This window comes from Xyrauchen texanus, chromosome 2, assembly GCF_025860055.1.
Source record: "Xyrauchen texanus isolate HMW12.3.18 chromosome 2, RBS_HiC_50CHRs, whole genome shotgun sequence".
Classification (NCBI taxonomy): Eukaryota; Metazoa; Chordata; class Actinopteri; order Cypriniformes; family Catostomidae; genus Xyrauchen; species Xyrauchen texanus.
In genome coordinates, this window is record NC_068277.1 from 46,457,760 (window position 1) to 46,470,395 (window position 12,636).

The 12,636-nt window shown below is 39.6% G+C and overlaps 1 protein-coding gene across 1 annotated transcript in view; it reads right to left on the reverse strand.

Annotated features, from left to right (window-relative positions):
* Positions 1-12,636, reverse strand: part of LOC127654782 (neural-cadherin-like) — a 437,028-nt gene that overhangs the window by 225,107 nt on the left and 199,285 nt on the right. The gene's annotated exons all lie outside the window — the stretch shown is intronic.

Below are 12,636 nucleotides of genomic sequence, written 5' to 3' on the forward strand. Positions count from 1 at the left end.
TAAAAAACTTGTCATTTCAATAACACCATCACATTATTGTCTATATGTTTATATTGGCTATTTGTATTGAACGTAATAACGTTTCAGTAATGTTTGAGACAGGAGCGGTGTGTCTGAGAAGGCAATCAACGATTCTGCTCGGTTAAATTAAAACTGCAAGCATAATGATGGCAGTGCCTGTGACCATCATTATATTTGCAGTGTTTACCAAGGATTTGTTGACAAATAGGGCAAAAAGAAAGTTGCAGTATTTACTGAAGGAAATACTAGTGCTTACAAGACAGAAACAATTGTGTTAAAGTTTTAGGTAAGCTTAGGTTTTAGGTTTTGTGCAAATAAAATACTGCATCATTGCCCCTTTGTCATTGCCATGAAATTCAGAATCGAAACGTGACAATATCTTTGCAGTTTAAAGGTGACTTTAAATGGTTTAATAGTAGCAAAAAAATTATTAAATCACAATTCAGTATTAAAAACAGTCAAACATCAATGTCACTTTAATCTTAAATATCCTTATAAATTGACAAATATTGATAGAACACCTAAGGCTAAAATTATCTACAAAGCATGATTTGAATGGAGTCTGTACATTAGGCAGTTCAAACGAAGAAGAGGAAGACGAAGATGATGATGATGATGATGATGATGATGATGAAGATTGTAATATTAGCTGACCAACAGAAAAAAAAGAAAACACAACTCTTACTGAATCATTGCATTATTATTTAAGCTGTGACAAAATCTACTTAAAAAATAAAAATGTTTTTATGATGGGTAAAGGTTTAAGTGTTTTTATTATTTGTAACTGTATCACACACAAAATAAAAGCATAACCAAAGCAGTATTGGATGGTGTTTCAATGCATTAATCCAAAGAGGGGTCTTTACCCTAGTCTATACACACAAAACTGAGACTATAGTACCTGTGTCATAGAGCACACTTTAAACTGCATATCTGGCAAACATAATCTGAATTCTTAAATTCCCTCTGTAATTTGACTCTTAGAAAACAGAAGATAAAGAGAGAAGAGAGAGAGATTGAGAGAGAGAGCGAGAAAGAGAGAAAGAGAGAGAAACAGGATGTCCATCTGTTCACCATCAACCTCTGCAATATGTTACACAAATTCTGTGTATACAAGAAAATGAATCAATTTGAGTCAAGCTGAAGTAATCTGATGCAGTATGTTTGAACAGAAAATTATGTTTGAATTCTATGTTTAAGAAGACAAGCAAAAAGCCACAATGAAGCTTGGTATATTCGGGGCTTTTTAAATAAGAGTGACCAACAGAGACTGACAGCTCTGACTACTGTCAGTGCTTTGGTGACTCATACCTCTGACCTCCATTTGTAGTGCAAGTGCACATACAAATATCACAAATGCACATTCAAATCAATGTGATTGCATTAGTATTCCAAGACATTCACATGTATAGTATGGCTCAAACACATGTACATTTTGTATGTTTGCATAGACACTAAAAGGGATAGTTCACTAAAAATGTATAATTCTCTCAGTTGTTTTTACTCTCATGCAATCACAAACTCTGCAGAACACATGGACATTTTGAAGAATATAATGCAATTAAATGGGATTCAAAACTTTCAAGCTCTAAAAAGGACATATATGAAGCATAAAAGTAATCCATATGACTTGAATGGTTTAATTCATGTCTTTTCAGAAGCAATACAGTCACTTTGGGTGAGAAACAGACCACAATTTAAATCCTGATTCACTATAAATCTAACATTTCTGACAGTACACAAACATCAGGAAATGAGTGAAACATGTCAATGTTACACAGTGTTTCGATCTGTGCAAATTGTTAGGCAGTTGTAAAAAATATTGCATGTTGTATGAAAAATGTTTAGGCTGTCTCAATTGCTTCTGCTTTTTCACGTAATCCCTGACTGACTCTAAGATGTAGAGATGCGGGCTCTGTGGGGGCCATATCATTTGTTGCAGGACATATTGCTCTTGATTTCTTCTATTGTAGTTGCAAATATAATTTTTGGAAATTGAAGATATAAAACAATCATCTCAATAAAAATGTTTTTATTTGTGAAACATCTAATGTGCCTAAGACTTTTCCACAGTACTGTATATTAAGTTGTTATTAAGCTCTTATAAATTACTTATTAAATGTGCCGTAAGTGATTTTAGCCATTCTAGAATTTCCTCAAGCTGAGCCGTTGGAATAGCTACATCCCCTTTTTTCCAAAATCCGCATTTTAAGACACAAAATGAGTTTTATTGAGAATGACACAAGCAGAAATGGTTGTCAAAAACAACAGCAGCAAAATATCACTCTCAGCTGACAACTGTTGAACAACATGGCATAAAAATGGCAGTAAGAAAAATTATTCACAGATCGAAGGTGTCATTTTCGGCGGTCCAAGGACACATTTTTGATTTCTGTTTCTAGAGTCGTCAAAGAGACTGGTGAGACATCTTACAACACTTATTTCATTCATGTCTTTCAGGGAGTAGTACAATTTTCTGCATACATTTCCATGAAAAAAGTTTTGATGATTATTAAATGAGCAAGTGACAATACTTTTTCAATTCCCATCTGAATGCTATTTACACATAAATTCAATAAAAAAGGTATTTCAAGGATAACGTTTCTCCAATATTTACTGATAAATGAAAGTCTCGATATGGGATTGTGCCTGAGTATTTGAAGTCATTCATTTTCAACAATTTTCTCATAAAGGTTCCAGGAATTTCTGTTTCGAACAGTCATCAGTGGATTCAGAAAGTTCCCTATCTGTCACTCACTCAACATTGTGTCGAAGTAGTGCTCGGATGCTCTTGGGAGCCCCAAACATGGGAATTGGCGAGTGGAATTTGAATGCCACTCCCCTGGACATACGGGTATAAAAGGAGCTGGCTCTTAACCACTCATTCAGATTTTTTCGCTTAGCGCTGGGGGAGATTTGGGGACCTCAATGGGAGTGGTTCCGCCGGGTAATCCCCCATGGACCTCCCATTCCCCAGTACGCTCATTTGAATGAAACAGGTTGTCTCATTCAGGGCTCGAGAGAATGATGAGATCTCGATAGCAGCATCGGAGAGCAGACTGATCCAGTCGGATGTGTAGGACTCGACTGGGCTCCCACCTTCAGGTGTGGTTGCCCAGTCTGAGGCACAACAATTGTTGTGAGCTTGCAGCCATGCTTGCCCGGTCTGCCACGAGGTGGGGCTTGAGTGGAACCCTCCACCCAGCCCTGAGCCCTCATGGCTTGATGATTGGTTCGAGCACACTCTACAAGGAGCGTGGCGTCTTTGTGGGCATTGGCCAATGGCACCTCTCTAGCAGACATTTGTAGAGCAGCGGGCTGGGCGACACAACTACCTTTGCGAGATTCTACAATCTCCGAGTTCAGTCAGTTTCATCTCGTGATTTGACAGGTCCGAGCATGTAGAACTTGGTAACACGGGACGACTGACCGGGTGTACCGCTTGCGCTAGCACCTTTCCCCTCTACTGAGGTGAACACCTGCGCTTTTACCTCCAGGTGAGTCCACAAAAGCTTGCGGTCCCTGGATGTTTTTCCCCCCAAGCCCTCTGGTCCGTGAATTCAGCAAAGGAATTCCCGACCAGACCCTATACGGGTACTAACTACCCTGCACTGGAACAGATATTCCACATGGTTTGGCCATCATGGATTAACCCCCCTGTGTGTATTTTCCATGGTACGGTTCCCTCTATGGCGGACCCGCATCTCCCTTGGGTAGTTCCCTCTGTCCCCCGGTCGCTGTGTTTGTAGCAACTCCTCCCTTAAATTGTTCAACCCCCCTGGGCAGGATGTGGTCTCTGCGGGGTCTTTTCCCCCTGAACGAATAGGACTGGAAGAGAATGCCTTCCCTGATTTGTATTATAGCTAGATGGCCCCAGACACATCTAACACTCTGTGAGGAGAAACATAGGCGTAGAAAAGGCTGCTGCTGGCACTGACACAAAGTCTCGTTCCCTCCATCAGGGAACGGGGGTTACACTAGTAACCTAGACGTTTTTTTTAGTTAGGGGTCAAGCCCAGAAGTTGCTAAATGTGATTTCTTTTTAAATAATTTACAACAATACAAATAATTTGACTTAATGACTTAATTTAACTTTTTGTTACAATGTTTTTTTCTACTTTGGCCACTAATTCTCAATGTTCTCTCTGAAAACAAACAAGTGATCGTCAGTGCTGAAGCATTTAACAATAAGAAATTAGCATAACTTATTCTGATTCAAGTAATGGCCTGCATCGTCCAATCACTGCACACTATGTTAAAATTAATAAATTCTGAGTCTATGCACTGATTACCATTGTCCCATGTCTGCCTAATATGTTGAGTGGTCCAAACATCATCTGCAGCCTGAAACTGAGACTGTTCTGTCGCTGGCGTTTTCATGGTGCAGGAAAAATTCAGCTATAATGATGCCTCACGGCACTGCACTGCTCAAAACCATTTCCACCAAAAAAGAGCCATTTTCATAGTTTAGTTGTTGCAGAAAAACACATGTTTTTGATGAGAATAATAAATAAAGAGTGAGAAAGAGGGTTTGACTTCACACCCAATTGTTTAATAATAGATTTCCCAACAAAGAAGAAACATTTTAACTGGTATGCTCAAGGGGCTGTTAGCGGATAAAGCCAACATGTTTCAAGCTAAGCCTTCCTTTCCAAAACTGCGCTCACACTTCATTACATCTGAAACAATGCTGTCAATGGAACAACACCTCATGGCGACAAGACAAACAGTGCCTCCACATCTGCACAGCATGCCGTCTTTTGAGAAGAAAGAGAAAGCACTGTCAGACAGCCAAAACACTTCCATACCCACCAGTCACCATTTGTTATTATTCTGCCACAAAGATTTAATTTATGTCACAGGCAGCACTGATGGACTGTTTGTTAAGACAGACTGCAAGATGTGTCCTCTTTATCCAAGAGGGATGTGATGGACCATCATAGCAGCTAAAGGTCAACTGCCATGATACAGAACTGACAATGTGTTCTGTTTCTCCAAGTTAAGAATTACATCTTGAGCTTCTTGTGCAAAAACTGTTGCATGTCTACAATATATGGATACCAATTCCTCTATGAGACCTCAAGATGGAATGAGAACAAATTTGGATAAATCTGTTCATAAAAACATGATTAGTCAAAAGCCATTGAGGCATACAAAGGTAGAACTTCTGTATAACTAAAGCAAAAATGTAGTACATCAAGATTACTGTTAAACAAAGTTTGCTTAGACTCCCATAGCCTCATTGATCTATCTTTTGCCAGAGTGTGTGAATCAGAATGTCTGGGTTAAGAAGGTAGAGGACAACTGAAGCCTGGAAACATTTGACTTTCCATCAGTGCAAGTTTAAACCAATTGAAAAGTGGGCTTTATAGAACAGAGCAACACTATCAGTTTCTGTCACTCACAAGAGTGCAGATATGAAAGGAGAAGAAAGTGAAAAGAGATGCTTGAATGCGACAGAATGAGGAAGACAGATGGACAGAGATGGAAATCAAAAGGAAAGATTGAAACTAAAAGATAAAGAGGGAAGAAAGCTTGAGACTGATGAGTGGACACCAATCAGAGCAGAGGAGGTGACAGAGACTGACAGAATGTCATAAGGTAAAAGAGCTTGAGTCCATCATCCTACTCTGTATAGGCTTGATTGATGGCTAACAGAGGGGAGGTGACAGGCGTTTCATTTAGGTGATTTATGTCAACCATTGAGACACCATTGCTCGCACTGTCTCGCCCTGTCATTGCACCGCAGTACTAACACATGCTTGACATTCACAACCTGTATTCTGTTAGAAGTCTCAAAGATCTGAGATCACTCGCACATACACACACACACAAACAAACAGATCTTTCCCACATGGCCATATATTTGCTCACACACACAAACACTTCAACGCAAGCAGACCAAGTCATACATAAATACACACACACACACACACACACACACACACTAACAGACATAACTCAAAAGGGTTGTTTTCAGATGTTAGATCTATTCAGCGCAGCCTTTGAGTAAACCTGTCACACGCTAACCATAAAAACTTGTTGCTTACGTCTCCCTTTCTAGCTCATTGCCATGGCAACACTGCAGGTGATGGGTCTTGTGACAGTGACTGACAGCTAGCAGAAGCCAGAGCGCTGACAATTTGTTTGACGCATACCAACCAATCATGCGACCGAAATAGTCTCTGGACTCTACATTCATTGTATGCGTCTACACATTATGTCAGCTATCAATCATATTTCCAGTTGAAAACCTTTCAGTTGTTGAGGCCTGGAAAGCAATCTATCAACACAACAAAACATAGATGAGCAATGGTGAGCAAACTCCATCGCTCCTAAACAATCACAAAAGAACAAAGCATCTCTAGCACTGACACTGGGTTCCTAACAGGGATGGATTATGATGTCAGGATGCCTTGGGAGTGGATTTGTCACACCGTTCCTACACTGGAAGAGAGTAGTGCATTGCTATGCAACACATCTATATTGATGCCAATATTATCAATAGTGATGTTGCACACTTGCACTGTAGACAGCTTGGTTGATTATAACCAGAGCGATCTACAGTTTTTTGCACAAATCTTTTAAATTCACACAACAAACTGGCTATCCATACCATATACTATAGGTTTCAAGTCAATTGCTATTTTAGGAGCAAATGTTTAAGGAATAGTTCACCCAAAAATGATAATTCTCTTGTCATTTACTCGCCCTTATGCTGTCTCAAATACATATGACTTTCTTTTTTCAGCAGAACACATCCGAAAGATATACTGATGGAGATATGATGTCTGTTAGTACATACAATAAATTAATGTGAGCAAATTTGCAACATCAAAAAATACATAGAGGCAGTAAAATGTAATTCACAAGACACCCATTGTTTAGTCCATGTCTTCTGAAGTGATCCAATAATTTTTGTGTGAGAACTTAACAAAATATAAAAAAAATCACTACAAATCTTGACATCAGCAGTCTCCTTAAAAAAGATTTTAAGCTCAAATACACTTCCTAAAGCACTCTGCGCATGTGTCAAGCGCTAGGAAGTGTAATCGACCTTGAATCATGATCATTCCTAGAGACCACAATGGCAAGATGTACAGTGAAAAAAAGAGTTATATTTTGGTCTGTTCTTACCAAACACAAAATACATGCATCTTTGAAGTGTGAGAATCACCTTGTAACAGGTTCAAAAATTGAGGAATAGGGAGAAGGCGAATACAACTCAAAGGTTTGTTTATTAAACCAAAACACATTTGCTGCAACGGTGTAGCTCCAAATAAATCTCTCAGTAGGTTATTTTTATGGAATCGGCAGCGGCCACCACACAAGTAGATTGTCAGCACGGTTCTCTTTCTCTCAATCTGAGGTTCTTTTCCTCTCAGGTCAAGAACGTATTGAATTTCATTTTTGCGCTGTGAAGGTCCCTCCTCCCAATTTTTTTTCATGATGTCTAACATGCCATGGGCTTAAGCTCATTTAACAATTAAAATGGGGAAAACCCTGTGGAGGCTTGCAGGACCTCTCGCACTGCAATAACAGGGGTTCGAGCCACTTATCCCATTTCCAAGCATATTCATGCACAAATCTACATGTTAAAATGCTCGACGATGCTGTCTGTTTGAAGATGGTACATGCTTGTCTGAATCTATTTAATTCACAATAATTTGGACAGCTTGCTTAATGTACATGAAATACAATAAGTACCCTGATCAGTGAGGATTTCTTTCAGAATCCCCACTCTGGAGATAAATCTAAAGAGAGCCTCTGCAACACTCCATGCTGAGATGTTTCGCAGAGACACTGCTTCTGGATATCGCGTTGCTTAGTTTACCAGGACTGCACAAAGCGTTTCTCGCATGTGGTCTGTTCTAATGACCCGATGAGGTCCATGCCATTTCGTTTGAAGGGGACCTCAATCAACGGGAGGGGGCACAATGGCGCTTTTGTAGCAGCCGGCTGAAATTCACCGGCGAACTTCCCTATGAATGCCTGGCCAACAGAAACGGCTCATGAGAGGGGCCTGCAATCAGATTATGATGAGCTGCCTGGAATAACATTTCCCAACTGCTCTTTGGGCACCAACAACTGGGTCCTATCTTCCTTCAAGCAAGTGTCCTGTGTCATTCTATACAACTGATCTTTTATCATTGAAAAATATGGATGTGTGAGTGTGAAGCACCACTGAAGACATTGACTATCATTCACTATCACTTGGTCAAACTCCTCTCGCGACTACTCTAAAGGTAATTCCCTAAGGGCATGGGAGGATGACCCCTCCAAAGCAGACACCTTCACCTTGAGGGGAAAGACAGGAAGTGAAGGGAAAGACAGGGTTTGTTGGAGCAGGGAAACCCTATGGTCGGGAAGCCGGTATTGGGGTAATGTTCCCCCATTTCCAGTGATGGGGGGTGAGAGAATGGGGATGAGATATTAGAGGGTAAAAGGGTGTGTGGCGCAACAGGTCAACTGCACCAGCTGCACCACTTCATCCAGTGAGGCCGGTCGGTGGCACTGGAAAAACTTGGCCATACCCTTCGGCAACCGGGAGACAAACTGCTCCAGCACAACCAGACTGATGACATTCTCTGCATCTCTGTCCTCCTTGGCCAGCACCTACCACTGACAGGTGTCACAGAGCTGCTGGGCAAAGGCAAATGGGCAGCCAACCATGCTCAGCATTAACACTAGAAGCGCCGAGCATGAGGCCATTTGACAGTTGTTCTTTAACAAAAAATGAATCTTTGCACTCGATCAAATTCGAGGGCCCTACTTTCTTGACTTTTCCTAGATATTTGAGTTTTATCGCCCAGTGCACTTAAATTTTCAAAATCACACCAGGAAATGCTAGTTTGAAGGTTTTTTCTTCTAATTCTATGAATCATATTTATTTGTGCCATTCAAGGCTGCGATTCTCTTTTCTCCCAGAAGATGGCACAGGAGCTCACTTTTAGTCCTACAATAATTTTGTATGCATATGTGTAGCATATATATACATATATATATATATATATATATATATATATATATATATATATATATATACCGTATATATAGATGTTTTTTCTGTGTGCTGGTTCCACTAGCGGCTGGAGTTTGTTTTGTGGAGGAACACACCTCGGGATAGTTAGTGGATGAATCTTCGATTTATTTGTGTTTATTCCACATATTGGCTGGAGTTTGTTTTATAGATAATTTTCTGTTGTGTAATTCTGTCTCAAAATATTTATATAGAAATAGACTTGAGAAATCTGATGACAAAGTTGTCATGGGGGCTCTTGTAGGCGTACATTGATTGTTTGAGCTTAGAGGGATGTACGACGGTTGGCGCTGACGTGCAACATGTTTTTCTTTTTTCTGTTCGTTTGGTTCATTTTTGACACACAATCTATTTTTTCTAATATGTCAAAATGTAAAATGTTAGTATGAGTGGATTGTCCCTCTCCATGTGGAATGTAAATGGGTTGAGGCACCCCATAAAAAGAAGGAAAGTTATTTATCTTCTTAACATAAGAAATATGATACAGTGTTTCTTAAATCAACGCATCTTTCCCCGCAGGAAGCTGAAACGATTGGGAAGATATGGGGTGGAGATGTTCTCTTTAGTGCTGGCTCAAGTAAGAGCAGGGGAGTCATTACACTGATATGTAAGCATCTTCAATTCAAATGTATAAAACAGATTCAAGATAAATTAGGAAGAGTTATTATTGTTTTAGCAGAAATTCAGGGGCAAAGTTTGATTTTGGCTAATGTTTACGTACCTAACGCTGATGATCAGGGCTTTTTTATAGATCTTGAAGAGATGTTGCAAGGCTCTGGCACCACTCATGATATAATATTGGGAGGAGGCTTTAATGGACTTATTATGGACTCAGTCCTTGATCATAGTTAAGCAAAAGTGAGTAAACCCCCTAGAGCAACATTGACGCTTCACACGATGTGTAAAAACCTCGGTCTTACAGATATTTGGAGACTTTCTAACCCATCTGATAGGGACAATAATTGTTTTTCATCAGTCCATAAGATTTATTCTAGAATAGATTAGATTATCTTTCTTGATTTTGTTGATATACCGTTGTTGATTGCTCAATAGGAAACATTTTAGTCTCAGATCATGCCTTGGTGAGTTTAGAGGTGTTGCCACATTCAGAGAAAAATAAATTATATAGTTGGAGCTTTAATGTATCCCTTTTGCAAAATCCTGAATTCCAACAAATGTTAAAGTCTGAAATCAATGTTTATATGGAGACCAACTGGTCCTCAGTATTCTCTGTGTGTGTGGCTTGGGAGGCACTTCTTCCGGTTGGATCACACAGAATGCCTCATTCATCAAAATATTCAAAGTACGAGAACTCGTGGAGTTGGAAAGGAATGTTAAAAGTGCTAAAGTGTCGAATGTCATCTGATGGCTTCAGAGAATGGACCCAATCAAAATACAGATATAATACTATTCTGTCGCGGAAGGTGGAGTTTTGGCTATTTAGGGCAAGACAGTCATACTTTGAGTCAGGGGACAAAGCAGGAAAGCTTTTGGCAAGATATATAAAGCAGAGTGTCTTTTTCTACCATTACCTCAGAGAAATCTGCTGGTGGTGAAATATTTACCTCAGCCATTGTTATTAATAATGTCTATCTTGATCTCTATAATTCCATGTCTTCGTCTACTGAAGAAGATATTAGAAACGTTGTGGAACCATTAGAAATCTCTAAACTGATGACTGAGCAAAATAAATTCTCTTGAACCTTGGAGGAGCTTGGCGAGGTAATTAATGCCTTCCCTACAGGCAAGGCTCCAGGGCCAGACTGCTTTGCCAAGAAATTCTTAGATCTTATGCTACAGAACTGGCTCCACTTTTGTCAGAAGATAATGTGGAATTATTAAAGCATGGAAAGCTTCCGCCAACATGACACAAGGCCGGATCAGTCTGATTCTTAAAAAGGTCAAAGATCCAAGTGAGTGTAAGAGTTACCGTCCAATTTCCCTGATCCAGCTAAACGTAAAAAGATTGTCCACATTTTTGGCTAACCTATTAAGTAAAGTTATGACATCTCTTATACATATAGATAAGGTGGGGTTTATTCAGGGACTTAGCTCTTCTGATAACATTAGGCCTTTCATCAATATCAAGTGGTCAGTGGTGAATGATCAGACTCCGGTTGCTGCCATCTCACTTGATGCAGAAAAGGCATTTGATATGGTAGAATGAGATTATTTTTTTAAGATTTTGGAAATATATGGGTTCGAGAATTCTTTTATTGGATGGATTAAGTTATTTTATAGACACCAAACAAATGGATTGATTTCAGATTATTTTACTCTGGATAAGGGAACCCGGCAAGTTTGCGCTCTTTCCCCACTGTTGTTCTGTCTTGCCATGGAAACATTAGCAGCCACAAAGAAATTAAGATTAAGATTTTCCAGGGGTGGTGGTGGCTTTTGCTTTAAGAAGATTATATTTTATTATTTATCTCTGACCCTACTAGATCTATGCCTTGCCTCCACAAAATTATTAATTCCTTTTTCTAAATTTTGGGATACAGAGTTAAATCCGAAGCTTTGTCTCTGACAACGTACTGCCTGGTAAAGGCTTTTCAGCCGAGTGACTTTCAGTGGCCCAACAGGGCATTAAGTATTTGGGCATTTTATTCCCAGCAAATTTGTGTGATTTAGTTTTAATTCATTTTGATCCTTTAACAAACATTTTTTTGAGCAATGTTGGCAGGTGGGATTCATTACATGCATCTATGATTGGGAAGGTTAATGTTATTAAAATTCATTGTATTCCAAAATTCAACTACCTGCTACAATCTCTACATGTAGCTTTCCCCTTCTCTTATTTAAAGTAATTTGATAGTATAGCGAAGCCCTTCATTTGGTAAACGTTCCAGATTACACTTCAATAAATTACATAGGCCGATTGACAAAGGGGGGCAAGGCCAAAGCTATACAGCACATGAAAGATATTGAAGCCTCAGCTATGTCAAATGATGTCCACTGCAAACTAACGAGGAACTATGCTTCTAACCACAGGTAAAGAGCTGTAGTTCCAACCACACAACTTTGCAATGCTGTTTGCGAATGTTTGTTGGAACTATGGTTTCGGTCTCAGAGATTTGGCTCATTGGTCGCTTCACATGAGAGCCCCTCCCTGATTTTGTATTGAACAGGAAGTTCTTGCCCCTAAACTAGCCGGAGAAGTTAAGCTACACCCGTTTTCTGTGTCCACAGTTTAATTTGAATATTTATTTAAATGTTGCCTCAAGCATATGGCTAAACCCAAATTTACATATTAAGTCCCTTTTCTGATGGTCAGAGTGGATTGTGAGGGAGGTTATTATGCTCAATGACCTATATGAGAGTGGAGTGTTGAGATCCTTTGAAAACATGGTTCAACATTTTGAATTCCCAGTTCTCAGGTATTTACAGCTGCACCACCTGCTCTGTACTATTTTTGGGAGTAGCATACACCACTCTAAAGCGGCAGATACTCTGGAAGTGGTGATTACTGCTTTTGGAAAAGTTCATGATGCATCAGTGTATTACTCCCTGTTAATTCAGAGTCTGGGGACGATACCTCAACTTCTCTAAAGAGATTATGGGTAGAAAGATTCAAA